A 19,661-nucleotide genomic window follows, 5' to 3' on the forward strand; every position below is an offset into this window, starting at 1 on the left:
CAAAGAGCTGACGGGCCTCGCTGATGGGCTGGATGTGGGTGTGATGGAAGGAGGCATTCGGGAATGACTTCTGCCTGGGATTTCAACATGAGCAACTACATGGGTAATGATGCTTTATCCTGAATTGGGAAAGTTCCATGAGGGAGAAAAAGATTCTGGCCCGGGGGAATGATTAACAGTTCTGGTTTAAATGAGTTAAATCCTTCTCAGGACACAAGACCTTCAACTGCCTCTAACTGCATTGCCTTTTTTGTTTCCAGGGTCAAGGAAGCAACAAGAAAAAGCATGTTAGCCACCTAGATTGACACCTAGGTGACAGAGGATCGGGACAGCAAAACTCAGACACAGGGCATTGGATCCCATGCCAGGAACCCAGAAACCAGGGGACACAACAGAGCTGCAGGGGAAAGCTGACATGGATCAGGTAAGCGCTGGCAGATCCCTGGGAAACAGGCCAGGTTGACAGAGGATTGCAGCGTGGCTTAGAGGACAGAGAGGAAAGAGGCATGTCAGAATCAACTTGGAGAGGCCACTTATGCCCAGACAGATGTCCTCTACAACCTTCTATAAAATATCCCATATTTACCTGATGCAGCTCTAGGGCCACCCTTCTGAAGGACATAAGATCTACTGGAGATATAGCTTATCCCAGTTATCCCCTGCCCTGACATTTTTACAGAGAGACACCTAGAATCAGCTTCACAGATATCTTTTCCCACTGCCACATGCAGGCACGCTGAGAGACTTCCACTGTGAAGCTTAGTGCACCCCTTTTGAAGCCATAAATCCCAGGTACGTCTTCAGGGCAGGTGCCTAGAGGGATTCAAAGAGCCTCTCCCACCTTCCTTCAGGTGGAAGGTGCTGGCAGAAGAAGTCAGCATAGACTATAGGATATGATCAGCTTAATGGGCTCTGCCACAGCACTGAGACCTGAGGCCTAGTGTGCTGACGGAGGAGTGGAAGATCTGTCCATTCTAGAACCCTGCTGCTAAAGCAGAATCCACAGATCAACAGTGTTGGGCTCACCTGGGAGCTGGTTAGGAACTGCAGACTGTGTGGACCAGCCACCTGGGGGCCTTGTTCAATGCTGGACTCTGATCCAGGAGGTCTGGGGCAAGTCCTGAGAGTCTGCATCTCTCCCTGGTGACTCTGCTGCCAGTCATTCTACAACAGGCATGGCACTAGGACACCTGGTCATTTCACCACAGGTTACTCTCTCCATTTTTAAGGAAATGTTTTTAAAATTGGAAAACATGGTTAGGTATTCTTGAGAAATCCATCTCATTATTCTAGGGACGAACAATGCTGAAGTCAGTGAGGGCAGGGGAGTAACAGTAGAGGGAGCAGTGGGTGGAGAGGAGAGAATTTTTAATAATGATAGTCGTTCTGAATCCAGCTGTTTATGCATGAATCAGACTTGTGCATGTCTTCCAGCAGTCAATTCTTTCCATCTCTCAGGTGCTCTGTGTTTTTATATTGTTACTATTGTTCATTATCATTATTATGGCAGTTAGGATATAAGACAGCTCCCCTCGTTACTAATTGCGTGACCTTGGGCAAGTCATTTAACCTCTCTGAGCTCCAGCCTTCTCATCTGTAAAATGGGGATAGTAATTACGCCTCCCTCCTTGAGTGGCTGTGAGACTGAAATGGAGTTAAACAGAGTATGGGTGTAAGCAGTAATGATCTAGTGAGATGTCAGTTGTTGGTACTGCTGTTAGGTATTATACTACACCGACACGCTTGTCCCGGAGAGTACTTGGATGCCTTTTCCTTAAGCAGAAGAGAGAAATTGAAACCTTGGTGTTAAAATATAAAGTCTATAAACGGGTCAGAATAGGGGAATTATTGGAATAAAGTAAGCAATTTGTCTGAATTAAGTAGGTAACTACTTCTAAAAGTTTGACATGCCTCTGAGAATACATCCACTCAGTGGACTCTGGAGATGGATTTGCCAGGTTTGAGTATCCTGACCTTACTTTTTGTCCTTGTCAAGTGATGAGACCAAAACTGGACTCTCTTTCAGTGGCCCAGTAGCCAGAGCCTGGTCCTGTGCCTGGCTCATGGAAGTCACCTGATGCCGAAGTCCTATGTCATGCTGTTGACTCAAGTGCAAAGAAATGATGCTATCAGAAGAGGATAGAAAAAAATATTTAGGAACTGACAAGAAAGTGAATATGCCCAACTCATGTCAATATCCCATTACTTCTTTCTATTGCTTGTTAAAATTTGGAACAGAAGGGAGGAAGGACAGGGAACTAAGATCTGATTTATGTACTCTACGAGTCCATTTTAGATGCTATTATCCCATTTCATTTTCACAACAACATTATGGGTTAGATAAAATTTCCACTGTTTCAGAATTGAGGAGACTGAAGCTCATACAGGTTAAATTATATGTTTGTCTAAGCTCACACAGCTCATAAATGATGGGGCTAGGATTCAAACTCAGGTCTGGCCTGACTCCAAAGCCCATAGTCTTTCCATCACATCTTGCTGCTTCCTGAGAAAGACACCAATTTGAGACATGAACAGCAGCTACACAAACAGTGTCGACACACTGTGGGTTCTCAAAGCTTTATGTAAGGCAATTGCTCTCAAATACCAGCATGCATCAAAATCACCTGGAGGGCTTGTTACAACACAGATTTCTGGGCTTATCCCCAGGGTTTCTGAATCAGTCTGCTTGGGGTGGGGCCAGAAAGTCTGCCTGTCTAACAAGCTCCCAGTTGACGCTGATGCTGCAGTCCGAGGACCACGCTTTAAGAACCAGTGGCTTATAGAAGTGGTTTCAAACTTGGCTGCACATGAGAATCACTTTGGGAATTTAAAAATGTTACTGTCTAGGATGCACCCCACATCAATTACGTCAGAATTTTTTTGGGTGGGACCAAGACATCAGTGATTTCTAAAACTCTTTAGGTGAGCCAGGAGTGGTGGCTCATGCCTGCAAAAATAATCCCAGAACTTTGGGAGGCCCGGGTAGGAGGACCACTTGAGGCCAGGAATTCAAAACCAGCTTGGGCATCATAGTGAGACCACATATCTACAAAAAAAAAAAAATTTAATTGGGCATGATGGTGCATGCCTGCAGTCCTAGCTACTTGGGAGGTTGAGGCAGGAGAATTGCTTAAGTCCAGGAGTTCAAGGTTACAGTGAGCTGTGACTGCACTGCTGTACTCCAGTGTGGGTGACAGAGTGAGACTCCATCTCTAAAAAGAAACCAAAAACTCCCCAGGTGATTCAAATGCACAGACAAGTTTGAGAACCTGTGACTGATGTACGGCCATGACGATCCAATCAGTGGATTTAGCTGAACATCGGTGAAATATTGATAGACTGTCGTTCTTAAAGTTATGGTATAGGGAGGAGGAGCAAGACTTTTCTTTCTGGGGAGGCTTCTTGGGTGGAGAACCCCACTCAAAATCTATGAATGGGAAGTTCAGTATGAAAAAGCTCTACTTTACCATGTTTTCTGTTTCCTATTCCATTTTGAAGGAAACCAGTAGCCTGCTGACTCTCTCTAGCCTCTGGGAGCAACTTCTTTAGAAACTCTCCTACGTTCAGGGCTGGAGCCTGTGGTTTAGAAGAAACATAGTGCAAATCAAGCTTCATTGCAGCCTTCAGCTCATAAACTAAAAGTAAGCAAACTTGATTATGCTAATGCCATGCAGTGCAGCATGACAACAGCCAAACTTTGTGGTAGATTTAAAATCAGAAATGTATGTTGTGTTTTTTTCCCCCAATCTTGCAATGCTTCCCTGACACACTATTTCCTTGCTTTTTTGGTCATGTATCAGAAGCTTATGGGTTCTTAATTTTTAATAAATGAGATATTGATTTGTTTTGCAAAATGCTCCAGCAGGTAAACTTTAATTGACTCTTCCTAAAGACCCAGGCTATAAAAAAGCCATCAGACTCCACAATTACACTTTAAGCGTTTTTACTTTGGAACTTCAGGAGATAGTAAAAAGCATTCCTGCCTCAGTGGCATCCTTTGGAATCGTTTGACCTCCTTAAGAACAAAGCTGTGTTCATTCCCAGAGGAGCTGTCCAATGGAACTCTGCCCTCTCACATTCCGTTATTTCCAGAGTGACTTTTTCATCTCAGACATTTCAGCTTGACTTGTGGGGGGTAAGCGGGGGGGAGTATCTTTGCTCTGTTCAGGATCACACATTAGGGAGGAGAAAAAAAGCAGCAATTTTCTAGGGCATCTAGAAGTCAACTCCTTCATGCCGATCAAGGAAAGGGTGAGGTTTCAGAATGTAAAGAGGTTCCTAGTGCCTCGTAGCCAGCTCACTTCAGCAGATCTCTCTGTGAGATACTTTGTAAAATCACATCCTTGCTTTGCAACTTATTGAAGTGGGTTGCTCATTGACAGCGAAGAAGGGAGACAGAGGAGGTGGCAGGTCAGAGGGTAGGGAGAATCCTCTGAGCACTACATTCCAGACTCTGCAGCTGTATTCTCTGTCAGATAATTAAACATTAACTTTTGACACTAAAATTTAAAAACATGGCTATTAAACTAATGCACAAGGCCATCAGGCTAAATAGGAAAGTCTATTTGTAGTTGCATTCTTGGTCCTGGGGCTATACCTTTGGGTTTTGAGGCATGGACTGAAATGTACGTTTTTCAAAATATGGCAAAACCCAGGACTTAAAGCCATCAGTAAGTCCTAAAGAGTTTATGAATCAGTTCATTCAGGAGGTCCCACATTCACACTGCAGTAACATTCTAAGTGGCCCTCAAGCCGTTCCCAGCCAAATGCTCTGCAGACATCCTGAACAGATTAGTGCCAGCATTTGGTGGTGGGTACACATAATTGCCTACTTACTGTTTCCTTAATTTGATTACTATCTTCCCTCAGTTTGGCCTACCCGCTGTAATAGTGGTTATCCTGTCAAAAGGAATTATTTCATACTGTGCAAAGATTCCGTCAGGGCAGCATATGGTGCTATGCAAATGAGTAAGGATACTGCAAATCACCTCAAGTGGAACCTGAACGGGATGACATTGGCTGATACCTTCAAGCCGGGAAACCTCAATTAAACAAACTGCCAAATAATCACTAGCCCCTGGTAAGTGAAGCTGATATGATTTTCTTTGTTTTCCCACATAGACACATTCACTTTTATATATTTGTAAAAATGATAGCTGATTATGGGGAAAAATTCATGCAATAAGGAGTACAAAGAGCAAAGAAAGGAAATCATGGGGAGGCATCCCAGCTAAGGAACCTGTCACAGAGGCTTTAAGAAACTTTAGGGACCATGATTCTGGCTAACTATACACAGACGGAAGGAAGGAAGTCAGGAAGCAAATTTCACAAAAAATGAAGTTACTGTGCAAACTATTTTTGTGAAAATATATTAAGCTTCATTTATCTAAATGTTAATAATGTATAAGCAAATGAAGTAAGATAAAGTACAATGATCTTCACATAAAAGTGTTTTAAGTTTCTAAAAGATGCCTACAGTTTGAAAGAGAAGGTTATGGACAACATTAAGAGACTGAGAATAATTTTTTTGTAAGTTCCCTATTCTGGCCAGGTGCTGTGGCTCATGCCTGTAATCCCAGCACTTTGGGAGGCGGAGGTGGGCAGATCGCTTGAGGTCAGGAGTTCGAGACCAGCCTGACCAACATGATGAAACCTGTCTCTACTAAAAATACAAAAATTAGCTGTGCATGATGGCACACGCCTGTAATCCCAGCTACCTGCAAGGCTGAGGCAGGAGAATCACTTCATCTCAGATGACAGAGAAAGACTGTCTTGCAAAAAAAAAAAAAAATCCCTATTTTGACTTAGGCAGTGATTATTGATCCTTGCAATAAATTATAAGGCAATTAACACACAGCTCTGTCCATCTGATGATGATTATTGGTTCTATGCTCTACAGTCTGGCTTTAACATTTGTGAGGTTGTAGCAACGGTAAAATGAAAATTTACTTTCCCTATGTCTTAACATTTAAATGTTATAAATGGTAACTGTTAAATGAAACACATTTCATCCTCCTAACTTGACAAATATACCTTTATAATTACAAAATTGAAAAACACGTGTATGCGTAAAATGATAGTTTTTTTTAATATGGTTAAAATTGGGAAATATTGTAGAGAAGCGAATATAATTATTTTTAATCCTACTGATGTATTTCAATGTTTAAGTAATAAAATGAAGATATACATAATTTATCAAGTATTATGTATTTATTTTTTATACTTTAGAAAAATCACATATTATGTCTTTATAATTGAGATTTTAACATAATTTATTTTCTACTGGCAGTAATAAACCAAAGCATTCAAAATAAAATGTAATTTTCATATAACACATGAATATGTTTGAAGCCAAAGTGTAAATTAAAGTAGACATAGAAATTAAAAATCAAAATTATTTTTCATATGGATTTTCCCCTGAGTTGTCAGTTGTGGTTTATCATTGAATGCTGTCACTTAGATATTTTTTTCATGTAGTTATGATTTGCTTAAATGCCACAAGATTCTTGCCTTATAGTGTGAGTTACTTGGATATAGAAAATTTCGTATCTGTTTTTGGCTGACACAGTGTTTTGCATAGCCAGACAATAAGTGCCACATAATATCTTATTATTACTACTAAACTACTAACATCTCCATAAGCATTTCTTTGATTATATATTTGAACTTTTTTTTTTTTTTTTTTTGAGACAGAGTCTCTCTCTGTCGCCCAGGGTGGAGTGCAGTGGCACGATCTCGGCTCACTGCAACCTCTGCCGCCTGGGTTCACACCATTCTCCTGCCTCAGCCTCCCGAGTAGCTGGGATTACAGATGCCCACCACCACGCCAGGCTAATTTTTGTATTTTTAGTAAAGATGGGGTTTCACCATGTTGGCCAGGATGGTCTCAATCTCCCGACTTTGTGATCTGCCCGCTTTGGCCTTCCAAAGTGCTGGGATTACAGGCGTGAGCCACTGTGCCTAGCTCTCTATTTGAATATTTTAAGACTCCTTTTGTTTTGTATCATATAGGAGAGGCAGTATAACACAGAAGTTTAGAATATGGACCCTGAAAGCCAGACCATTGGTTTCAAATCTCAGCTCTGCCACTTATCTCGATGTGATCTTGGATAAGTTACAGAACCTCCTTGTGCCTTGTTTTCCTCACCTATGAAATGGAGACCTACTTTCATAGGGTTCTTATAAGGAGTAGGATACGTAAGATACGTCATATGTATATGTGTCTGCCTTCCATATTTATCATTTTGTTGCTATTACTTTATTTTTTAAATTCAACATTAAAATTAAATTTTTGTTGCTATTTAAGATAATTTCATCAAATGTGTAAGCAATGGCTCTGACAATGCTTATATCCAATTTTTTTTCTACTTTTTGTTTATGTGGCCTTCCTCTTTGCAATAGTTCTATTCTCTCTTCCATTTCTTTTCTATGCTCTTCCAGCTCAGTTTGCAACTTTTTAAGCAGTCTTACCTCATCTTTTCTTTGATATTCCCATTTATTTTCTTTTTGAACTTTTTTAACTTCAGAAAGTCCATGCCATCTTTCATTTTCCTAAGACTCTAGAGCACTAGTTGGTGAACTCTTCTGCTTTCTGTGATAATAAATTGATTTGTACTTATGTTAGATACTCTACTAAAACTAACTAAGTGTAAAGGGGCTTGCATTTGCTCATTGCACTGAAAAGTCCTAAGGCATTGTAGCTTTGGAAACATCTGAGATCTCCACTGTTTCTTAAGCTCTTTACAAGTGGTAGCCATGATGGTTGCTCTCAACCCAAGACTCACATTCTACTGCTTAGCAACCCAGTTAAGACAAAAGCATCTTTTCTCAGAGAACTGATAGAGAAATTCCAGGGAAGACTCTGCTTGGCCCAGATTTTGTCACATGCCCACTCTTGAAGGTATTGTCTGACTAGGCAAATGGTTGTTTTGATTGGTCAGATTTGGGTTACATACTTCTGGCTGGAAAAGTAGGGGAAAGGGATTGGAGCCACATGAAATGAGAGTGGATTAGTTCCCAGCTCAAAAAGTGGATACTACCAGTAAATTTAGGAGAAGGAACATGTTGACTGTGTACCTTTGCTTATGTTTCTTCCCTGGTTTTCCACCACAAGAATCAATGCCTAAGTTCTACATGGGTTCTCTTCTGTTTAATGACAATCTTTGAATGAAGCTGTCTCCACTGAGGTCAGCTGGAATATCACCTAGAAGGGGAGGACGAGTGAATTGGCCAAGTTCATGGTTTTAGTCGGAATGTGCTATCTTGATGATTCTCTCACTGAATTTGCTACACCTCCCCAGAGGTAAGTCGTCCTTCTGTTTTCAGTAATTCCACCTTCTGAGAACGCAAGAAGTCAGTGAAGTTCACAGTAATGCCACCCAAATCTCAAAGACCCAGTGTGTGATTATTGCTTCCCTTTCTCTGTCATCTGAGCATATTTCTTGCAGTCTGCCTTTCATAATAGACCCTTGTGTGGGCCTGAGCGCTTTTCCCTTTATATCTACCTATCATGTTGATGAGGAATTAATCCATATTGATACATTTCCTCACTATTCTGATGGCCCATCCAGGCCCCTGGATTATCGAACAAACCTTTTAGGATTGTGACATTGCTTAGAGAAATGCATATCCAGCCAGGCATGATGGTTCACACCTGTAATCCCGGCATTTGGCAGACCGAGGCAGGCAGATCACTTGAGGTCAGGAATTCAAGATCAGCCTGGCCAACATGATGAAACCCTGTCTCTAAAAAAAAAAACACAAAAATTAGCCGAATATGGTGGTGCACACCTGTAATCCCAGCTACTCAGAAGGCTGAGGCATGAGAATCGCTTGAACCCAGGAGCCGGAGGTTGCAGTGAGCTGAGACTGCACCACTGCACTCCAGCCTGGACAATCGAGTGAGATTCTGTCTCAAAAAACAAGCAGAAATGCATATCCTTCCTATAGTTTAGAGTACCGTATATTGGTTTTTAGTGCTCTCTCACATTTTATCCCAAACTTCATTGTATAGTGCAGTAGGTGTCTGTCCCTTGTAAAAAATTGCCCCAAAACTTAGAGGCAAAAAACAATAAATATTTATTATGCATAGTTTTGGGGAGTCAGAAGTTTGGGAGTGGCAAAGGGTCTTTATCTTGTGTCAAGGTACCTGCTGGGAGGGCTGTCATTTGAAGGCCTGATGGAGCTGAAGCATCCACTTCCAATACGATTCACTCCCAAGGCTGTTGGCAGGAGATCTTAGACCTTCATCACCCTGGCCTACCCATAGGCTGCCTCAGTCCTCATACCATGGCAACTGGCTGTCCCCAGTGCCAGTGATCCAAGCACACAAGCTAGAAACCACACTCTTTTATGGCTTTGCTTCAGAAATTGCACTCCATCCTTTCTGCAGTATCCTTTTGGTTACAGAAGTCAGCCCTATTCCATGTGGGAGAGGATGCTAACAAGGGTATGAATCCTGGGCCAGCTCGGAGGCCGCCCACCACAGGCAGATAGTCCTCATGGTTTAATAACAGAAACAGCTTCAAGGCTTTTCTCTGTCACTTAGTAGCTCTTTTTGTTATTATAGAATGGGCAGACAATATATCAAAATTTGGAGATAAATGCAGTGCATATCCTGGAGATGACTAAAACAAGTTTCATTTAAAACCTGCACCAGTCTGTAGGCATGCCACATGCGGAAGCACGTCCCTAGCAGAGACTAAGAGTATCCAAGTTTGGAGTCACATCCATCATATTTCCCCATAAGCAGAAGAGAAACTAGAGTCTCACTTGAGCCAGCATTCCCTCTTTCTCCTTTCAAACCAAGTTCAAATGTGTGATCCTACCTACTGGAGGCTGCTGGCTGAAGGGACAATTCCCTGTCTAAACACATGTTGTGTTTCCCTTCAAAACTGGGGGCCTGAACACCACCCATCAGCTTCCAGATAAAGTTCCTTTTGACCCCATATCTGGCCTGCACATACCATCCACAGGCAGGGCCAGCCACAAACACCCTGTGGAAGCCTCCCCTCTCAGCACCTTCCCCTCCCTCGGCACCCAACTCCCTGCCCTCCCAGGTGCCTTTTCTGTTTTCTTTTTCCACAGATCTTGTTTTCAGCTAGCTGTCATTTAACTGTCAACAAATTTCCTGGAGGCATTACCTGATGGATTATACACACTTAACTCACTCAGAGGCATTACATTTTAATAGGGCATATTTAAGGCAAAGACGTATTCAATACCCAAAGGAATACATCCTAAACAGTGAATTTTAAGCATCAAGGCTCAAAAGGGTACTAGATAGGACAAGAGAGAGATTTCGTAGTTAAGAGGCCCTAATCATTGCTTTTCTAGTCACTGGCCACTGCTATAATTTGCTCTGGGAGCTTAATCTTCATCCCTTTGTCTCCTATGTCCTTATTCACAGCTTGATTTCCAAACCCAGAGCTCACATACCATCTCTCCTCCAGAGTCTGTTCCAGCTCTCCTGGACAGCTATTCACATCCATTTGTGCCTTGCCCTGAGAAATGCCTCTGCTTCCTATCTCTTTACCTTTATTCCAGCGGTGCCTTTCTCATCTTTCTTCCTCCCTTCCCTGAATTTCAAAATTTGATCCATCTTCTAACTTCCAACATAAACATCCTCATCTATAAAGACTTCCTCAAATTCTCCCAGGCCAATCTCATGACATCTGCCTCCCAGTATCTCCTCCCAGCACCCCCTTCCCCCACACCATACCCTTTGAAGACTTCAATGGAGCACATGCTTCCAGGAGGGGGAGGTCACCATGCACTGTTGCTCCTGCTCACCTTGGTATACTTGGCTCCCAGTATGAGCTTTAACACTGTCCCCAGTGCCAGTGATCCAAGCACACAAGCTCGAAACCACACTGTCTTTTATGACTTTGCTTCAGAAATTGCACTCCATCTAGGTACCTAATAGAAGTCTCATAGGTGTTTTTGTTGGTTTTTATTTTTTTTAAATCAATACTTACAGTTTCTGCCATTAATTAGCTGTGTGCTCTTAGTCAAATCATTCCCATTTCTCTGGGCCTCAGGGTCCTCCATTTTAACATGAGGAAATTGGACAAGGGTATTCATAAGGCCTTTCCAAACGATGAAACGCAATGCAAGAGGTTGGGCTTCATGTCCAATCTCTCTAAAGTGAAGAATTCATATTTTCTTCACAGTACGATAAGAAGAGTGAGTTCGTTTTTAAGAGTACTATGTACACATGTTTGTACAAATCCATGAACATTCCCATCTCTACTGACTCATATGGCCTGGAATGCAAGTTCACATACCAAAGAGAACTGAGAAGGGGGATGAGAAGGGGAATTTATCAAGGTAGGAGCACCACACCTATTTTTACTCCATGAGTCTTAGGCAAGGTCAGCCTCCCCCTCTGCAGAATGGGAAAGTTCTGGATGATTCTCTGAACAGCATGGGGTCAAGGATGACTGCAAGTCATCAGGTGTCATCACACCTGCCTTTCTCCTGGATGTCTTTGCTTATCATTACAACTGAAATGCAAGAGAAACTCTAAAGGAAATGTGAGGCTGAGAAGGACACAGCTCTCTGACCATGACCACAGAAAGTGATAAGCACAAACACGTTCCTCTGGTGGTTTCACATCGTTGCCTCTTCTGTCCAGCCCTGATGGGTCTGAGCAAACACCCATTTTTAAGACAATAAGAGGCCTGACATTTGCTGTCTCTACCGCTAAACCTTTTTCTTCTTTTACACCCATACACTGTGCCTGGGGTAGACTCTGTAGATGCCAGACCCAAATCCCTTTAACTGGCTGGTGACTTGACTTTACCTGCTGTGAGGAGTAAGTGCTAATGGCTCACAGCTTCCCCCTTCTCCAGATAACTGCCCTCAGAGGACAGGAGCCATCTTGCCAGCATCATTCCCCTGATGCCCACAGCCAATGCCTAAGGGACATGGGCTATAAAGGTCAACCTCCTATAAGGGGATAGTTGTTCTGTGTGGTGTGGGCTCCAAAACTTTCCTCTCATGGATCAGATTAAGACTAGGCCTCACCCAAGACCAGATCCTTGCTGTGCTTCTCGCACTGCCCTCTGCTGTGTCAGGCTCTGTTTCTAAGGAACCCAATCTAATTTAGCTCGTCTCCCTTCAGTCTGTGATTCCATAGAACCCCCTTGTAGACAAACTATTTTCACTGGCAGGCAGACTGCTTTGCTGCACAGCTGCCCTTTGGAGGTTTTGTGTAATCCTATTAATATTTGTCTGTGGTTAATTTATATTTAAAGGGCTAGTGGGTTTCTGGTAGTAACATCTGTAGATCACTGGGGAGGAGGAACCTGAGGCAGCATAGACTAGTAGAAAGAGTGTGCCTTGGCATTGAAGGGAACTGAGTCCAGCTCTACTCTCAAGGGTCATTTTGACCAGGGGTCAGTTGATGTATCTCTTGGGTCACAGTTGACTTCTCTGTCAAGTGGAGAGAGGGCAGAGATGAAGCCTAAAGTCTCTTTATGTTCTGCTGAGTATTCTAGGACTTTAAGATTCATATTCTTCTCTCCATTTTCATCCAGGAGGAACATGCAGAAAGACATGCCCTTATGCAGGAAGGATACATGTGGACAGAGTGGACCCTAAACTCAATTATCCGTTTCCTATCTCCAAAGCAGAAAAGCCACCCACGTATTTTAGTGATATTTATTCAGCACATAGTGCATTCAAAGAGCTGGTTTTAAATAAAATGGTCTAAGCACCTGCTTTTTGGTAGGAAGCTGGCAGCAGGGCTTCCTCATTTCACTTTGGCAACCACTCAACATCTGCTCTCCTTGGCTGTTTGCATTCATAAAACTATGTCAGCGTCTGTTGCAAAAGACAAAACCTGCTCAGATCAGTGCAGGACTGATTTGTAAAAACGAAAGTGCTCACTGAATCAATCATAGACCACATTGTTCATTTGAAGAGTGGAGACTTCACTTGCTCTTCCTTTCCTTTTAACTTTTCGAAATGCTTTCACATTTCCTTCTTCATCTGGTCCTTCTGGCAGCATCATAACATACTATCATTTGTACTTGGAAGGAAACTGAGGCAAAGTGTGGTTGTATGACTTGATTTTTAAGTGACCGAGAGTTAACATCAAAGCAGGCCCAGAGCACCCTGTTTAGGCTCTCAGCTGCCTGAATTCCTACCACATCACAGTCTTTCAAAATGGTCTAGAGTTTTCCTCAATGTTTCTTAAGAATTGTACACAGGAAGTTTTCAAGGAAGGGGGATAATTGTTACAGAAAAATGAATGGTTTCCCATGGCCTAAGTTTGGGAAATGCTGCAGTAAGCAGGCTTCTTTACAATGAGACATCTTGGAGCCTTGGATGCTGCTGAAGTGTTCCAAGATTAGGCATTGCATTTAGGATTTCCAAACATACTGGACCACACCTCCCTTTATTCCCAGATTACCTTGCATCTTGGAAAGCATCCCAATAAGGCAGACTCACTGGTGTATATGATACCCACAGTTTGGATATTTGGATGATTTCTGGAACCAAGTAGGCATAGTCTGCTATTGCAACTATTTCAGTGATCAGTAACCTAATAGCTTGGTTTTGTTTGCATGTTTGTGTATGTATGAATGCTGACAACCCTACTTGTTGCAGTGTGAGGAGTGTCATCTCTAGCCCTTTGGCTTTGAAAAGGTTGCCATAAAGAACATACTGATCACTCTCCTGTAGAACTAATTCAAATCTCAAACCCTCTCAAAGTTTTCAGCCAGCTAACGGGGCCTCGTGACTTCCAACAATCTAGATATTCAAGGTATAGCAGTTCTGACACAGCCTGTAATCTCTTGGTCTTAAACTTAAGACTTATTCAAGCTCTTTTTTTTCTGAAAAGCTCTACAGCTCTCCAAAACAGATTGACATCCATCTATAATTACAAGCACTTAATTGCCCATATATAATAAAATTTCAAAGACTGCAATTATCTCCTCCACATAGACATATACCTCTCACAATTCAAAACCAAGTACCTTTGTTGGATTCAGATTATGTATTAATACTTCCCCAGATCACTCTGCCCTACTTGCCCCTAGGTCTTGGATTTTGCTCAGTGGAGATCCCTGGCTACAGTCTCCCCATTTCCTATCACCACTGGCAGCAGCTCAGGCATCCTGTACAGACCTTACTGGATCCATGAAAGCCTGGGACCTCCTTATTTTGGGGAAGTGAATGAAACCAGCCATGGAGCTGGGGATTAGCCTTCTCCCAAACAGGTTGAGTAACACAGGCTGCCAGTAGAGGGGATGAGGGGGTAATTACCTCAGTGAGAGTTCTGACCAGTAAGAGGTAGGAGGCAGAAAGAAGCTAAGAGAAAAACTCTGCTCCCATCCTCCTGCTGACAGGTAGTTCTGAGGTGCAGTGGTTCCTCATGCTACCTCCAGAGCCCTCCAAGCAAGTGGCTGTGTGTGTATGTGTGTGTGTGTCTGTGTGTGTGTGTGTGTGTGTGTGTGTGTGTGTGTGTAGCTATGGCTGGCTCAGAAACCACTGCCTTTGACTTACTGTGTCAACTTCCCTTGACTAGCTCGTTATGCCCTGGACTTATATCTCCCAAGGAAGCATTAACATTCAAACTCTTCCTTAAGCTCTGTTCTGGGGAACTCACGCTAACAATTCCATACATTTCCAAGAGTTTTCTCTGTTTATAAAGTTATCATAATCATAGCTCATGTATACCAAACCTTACTATACAAACTGTTCACAGACAATACCTCCCACTGCCCACTGGATGAAAAGAAAATTGTGATAAGCCACTGTCTGTAACACATTGTTTATTCTTATTGGTGCTAAAGTAGATCTATTTCAAAGTCTTTTCTGTGGATGATAGATATAAGTGCTCATTGAGAAAATAATTATGCTCTAGACAAGAATGCTGCCAGATTTCTTACTGTTTAAGTAGGACTAGCTCATGATTTTCTACCCCAATCCTATTCAAGGGATAAAATGTATTCAGATAAAGAGGGGGAATAGTATATGTGCTATATTATAGAGGTTATAGATTGCACAAAAACCTAGGAAGAAAAACAGATTCATCTAATCATATATTTTAATAAAGCAATTGAAAAAAGTGGTTAATGCTCTATCCTTTTCTGGCACAATTATATAAAACTAAATTTGTATAAAACTTGATTCTTTCCTGGGGCCTAGATAATCCATAGTTCCCTGGACTGGAGATGAGACCTTTTCAAACCCTCATCTGGACAGATGTTCCTATAAACATAGATTATTTCCATGAAATGCACTTCCATTGGCAAGGAAAAGTCCCTGTCTTCCCAGAGGGGATTGTGAGAATCAGGAAAAACAGAACAAGCTGTGCTGCAGTAACAAACAAACCAATTATTTTAGTGGCTTATAACAGTAGGAGCTTATTTCTCACTCTCCCTACATGTCCATCAAGGGTTGGCAGGGCCTGTAATCCAAGTCATCCTCCCTTTGGCAGCAGCAATCGCCGAAACCATCGCCAGTCACCTTGGCAGGTACAAGAAGTGTGAATTATGTAACAACTCTTAAAGCTTCAACACAGAAGTGACATAATCATTTCTTCCCACATTTTAGTGAACAAAGCAAGTCAGATAGTCAGATGGCCACACCTTATTTCAAAGGAGGTGGGGAAAAAGATAGTTCTACCAAAAGTCCTAAAGAAGGAGGATCAGAATATTTGCTTATAGCTCTAATGACTGGGGCTCTATGCACTGTCACTAAAGGAAGAATCTATCCTGGGAAAGGACGGTCAGTAGAGCAGTCTTGCCAAGTACAGCTTGCCCTCTCTGAGGTCGCTGTAGCTATCCAGATGTTCTCTAATATTGGAAGGTGGTGTGCCACAGGTGCATGACACACTACCACCTTGCTCTGCCCCTGACTCAGGCCACCTAGTGTAAATGTGTAAACACTTGTCTGAAATCCCCATCTAAGAAAGAGGCAAATGGAGCTCTTCCTCTCTGGGCTAAGCAGCTTGGATAGGGCAGAAGTAGAAGCCTGTCAGCCCCATTGTGGGGCAGGATGGTATTCAGAAGTCATACCCTGACATATCATCCACTGTGCTGAAGGTTTACATCTCCTGTTTCTGAAACTGAACCCTGCCAGTAGAGGTGAACTCCCTAATGATTTGGCATCCAGAATACATCATCTCCAGATTCATCAGCCTGCTCTGGAAGGCTTTGCAAACACAATCCCCAAATCCTCTGCAGAGAGCATCCTGTCAACCTGGGAGTTGGCTTGTTTTCTGTGGTGCTTTCTTAGCAAAAACCAAAAAGCTATTTTCCAGAGAGTTCCTTTGAATAGTTCCTATAAATCAAAGACGAAAGACATTGTGGCCAGAGGCCTTTTAAATAATTTTTTGGTCTTTCTTCTCCAAGCTTTTAAAAGACCACATCTTCAGAAGCCATTTTTTAAAAATCTATCTAGGGCTAAGTAAAGAATAATATAGAGCAGAGATAGAGGAGAATTTTCCAGAAAAAAATAAAGAAAGAATAGAACAAATCATAAAGAGTTTTTAGATACAGGAACCTAGAAGCATCTATACTGGACACATTTTTATAACTATAAAAATGTCATTGCTTCTTCTTTAACCCCATTAAATGGGGCAAAGGAGAAAAGCACATTTCCCATTTTCTCCACTGAAGCGATTCCCCCATTATGCTGTCCGTGTGCCCAGAGGTTAGTGCATTAGCATGACCAAGCCCCCAAAGGTCACATCTGCCAGCTCAGAGCCTCTCTGGCTGCTTAGAAAGCAGGCCGCAGTTTAATGAGACAAGTTCCCCTTGGAGACTCCTCTCCCCTCGAGGAATTCTGTAAGTGCTTTATATAAAACAGTAATAGGATGGTTCAGCCAGACTCTCTGGCTCAGATACACTAACTGGTGCTCCCTTTGGGAAGAAGGAGCAGGTAGCCGAGTGATAAGACCATTAGGACTGACTGCGCCCTGTGAGCTAGGAGTCCCAGAAGCCACTTTTCTTGCCCTTTGTAAGCATGAGAGGAAGTCGGTGAAAGGTTGATCAGAACAGACTTCCTGGTGGGAGATAAAGCTGTCCATGGACAGACTCTGGATGATAATGGGCAGAGAGTGATTTAGTATCATGATTACTTCTGAAGGCTACACGCATTGGGCCCAGGAAGCCCAGTGGAGTTGCAGGAGAGTGACCAGTGAGAAATCCACTAGGCTGGACACACATAGGACAGCTGAGCTGCCTACTCTGGCATTAGGAGGAGCCAAGAGAAACCCCTGGGAGGCCTTAGCAACACCTCCCAGAGCTCTGGGAGGCATCCGATAAAAGATTCCCATCTGTGGAGAATTTCCCTCCTCTTTCCATACACACTTTACCCCTGTCCTCTGAACTTACAGATTTTTAGTTTACTTATGACTCCAGGCTTCAGGGGTACCCGAGCCTCTGCCTTATTTTTATTTATTTATTTTTTCCTGACAGGCTGGGAATGTTCTTGAGATTTACTAATGACAAATCAACAACTGGAGTTAGGGAGAAGTTAGTGAACGCCATGAGCAGCGTCAGAATGAAATCAGATCTGTGGATGGGACTTGAGATGGAACTTCGTGAGGCAGGATAAGGAGTGGCCTGAAAAAAGCTGTGCTTTTCTTTTACTTTCTTTTCTTCTTCCTCTTCCTTTTCTTCAATGTATGGTATTGATTGAGATCTCACTGTCAACTGCACCAAATAAAAATTCTATTCAACCCGTGGAATAATTTTAAGATATGTCCACAAATTATTTGATATTCTTCCTTTTATAAGAGTTGGAGACTAATTCTCCTCTGCTTGAATGTGGGCTGGACTTCATGACTTGTTTCTAACAAATAGAATAAAGCAGACGTGACAGTGTGTGACTTTAAAGACTAGGTAACAAAGCTTATTGTGGATTCCTGCTAGTTTTCTTTCACTCTCTCACTTGGAGCACTCATTTTGGGAGAAGCCAGCTGCCATGGCATGAGGACCCTTGGGCAGCCTATGGACAGATCCGCTCTGTAAGGAACTGAGGCCTCCTGCCAACAGCCATGTTAGTGCACCGTCTTGGAATCAGATCCTCCAGCCCGTCAAGCGTCATTTGCTGCGGCCCTTGTCAGCATCCAACTGCAGCCTCACAAGAGATCCTGAGCCAGACCTCCCAGTTGTGCTGCTTCCAAATTCCTAACCCACAGAAAGTAAGTATGAGATAATATGTATTTCTTGTTTTAGGATGATTTGTTATGCAACTACAGATAACTAAGACAACTGGGATTGTAGTTCCTATCACACAGACAGTGGCCCGAAGTAAGTAACAGATGACCAGAGTAAAGTCTGTACCAGTGTTCTAGAGTTAATGCCACAGTTTATTAGCACTTGCTTTTATAAAACACTTTGAAAATCTGAAGGCGGCGGTGCAGGGGGTGTGGAAGAAAAATGAGGCAAAAGCTTTCCGGTCTTTGCATGGTATTGGCCAAATGAATTTGTTACTTTAGAGCATCATAAGGTTTGTTTCTTTGTGCCTTTCCCTGGGTCATGCGAAAAAGTCTTCCAGTTGAAGCTGTATTCAAAGCAGTGGTTACATGTTCATTCAGTCATCATTTAAAGTAAATTGGAAGACATATTTTTCTATTCTGTATTTAGACGTTAGACTGGCTACATTGGAGCAGAAAGGAAGAGAAGGAAAGCGGGGAGAAACAAGTAAAAATGAGAACTATAGTTTATATTAGCTTGTCTACGAAGCACCAAAAAAGTCACGAAATTTCATATTTTAGCAGCTAGAGAAAAGGTGTCCTCCCGCAGTTCACGTTTTTATGAATTTTATCGCTAAGCTTTTCATACCCACCTTGATTTATTAGCCTTTCTCAGCATTATATCTTATGGACCTGACAGAAGAACACAGTGCGATGAAACATCTGGTAAATTTTCCCAGATCCTATTATGAAATATCTTCAATTTTCAATTCAGTGAAAAGTAAACAAGTCATTGTCTTCCCCAGAAGTGATTCACTTTGCTGTCAGAACCCACAGGCTGTAGGCAATAGAGGTTTCAGAGTCCTTCCTCGGGCCGATGGGTACATGGGGCCCCATCTTTTGCAGTGCGGGTGAGCGGGAGGGGTCATGAAACTCTTGGATGTTTCACCTAAACAAAGACATCTGCCTGCTCAGTGAAGGGGTCATTTTTTAATTTTCAAGTAATGTGCTTTGTTGTTGTTCAGAGGTCACTTATGAATTGACATTACATCAGCAAATAGTAATTGCTTAATTTCTGCAAAAATACCTCGTTTCATTTCCATTCCAACTTTTCAACCCAAACACACACACACACATATACACACACCCCATGGCTAGGCTTGAAAAAGACAATGCAGATAATGTGGCCACCTACAGCTGCTTGTTGTATTACATTGCCAGCTTCTTTCTCAAAGGAAAGCATTCCAGCAGATCTTTCTGACAGCAGTCTGTCCTGGACTTAAATTAAAATGCACATTTCTGAAAACTTTTTATTCATTAAACAGAAAACAATGCCCAACAGCTGGAAAAGATACTATCAGCTTGGTATTTCAGGAGATTCTTTTTTCAACAGGCATGTTTATAGACATAACATATAGAGATACTAAGCAGATACACTTGACTGACAGACAGGGAGGCCTGAACCATAAGGACTTTAAACAAGCACGTACTAGCTTCAAGTGCA

General features: G+C 42.3%; 1 long non-coding RNA gene across 1 annotated transcript in view; it reads right to left on the reverse strand.

Moving 5' to 3' along the window:
* Window positions 1-2,074: 2,074 nt before the first annotated feature.
* LOC105502176 overlaps window positions 2,075-19,661 on the reverse strand; it is a 43,184-nt gene continuing 25,597 nt past the window's right edge. The window contains exons 4-5 of the long non-coding RNA XR_001000293.1: window positions 3,468-3,576; window positions 2,075-2,126 (exon numbers count right to left, since the gene is read on the reverse strand). This is a non-coding gene — a long non-coding RNA (uncharacterized LOC105502176). The remainder of the gene's footprint in view (window positions 2,127-3,467; window positions 3,577-19,661) is intronic.

The sequence above is a fragment of the Colobus angolensis genome, unplaced genomic scaffold (genome assembly GCF_000951035.1).
Source record: "Colobus angolensis palliatus isolate OR3802 unplaced genomic scaffold, Cang.pa_1.0 Scaffold78, whole genome shotgun sequence".
Lineage (NCBI taxonomy): Eukaryota > Metazoa > Chordata > Mammalia > Primates > Cercopithecidae > Colobus > Colobus angolensis.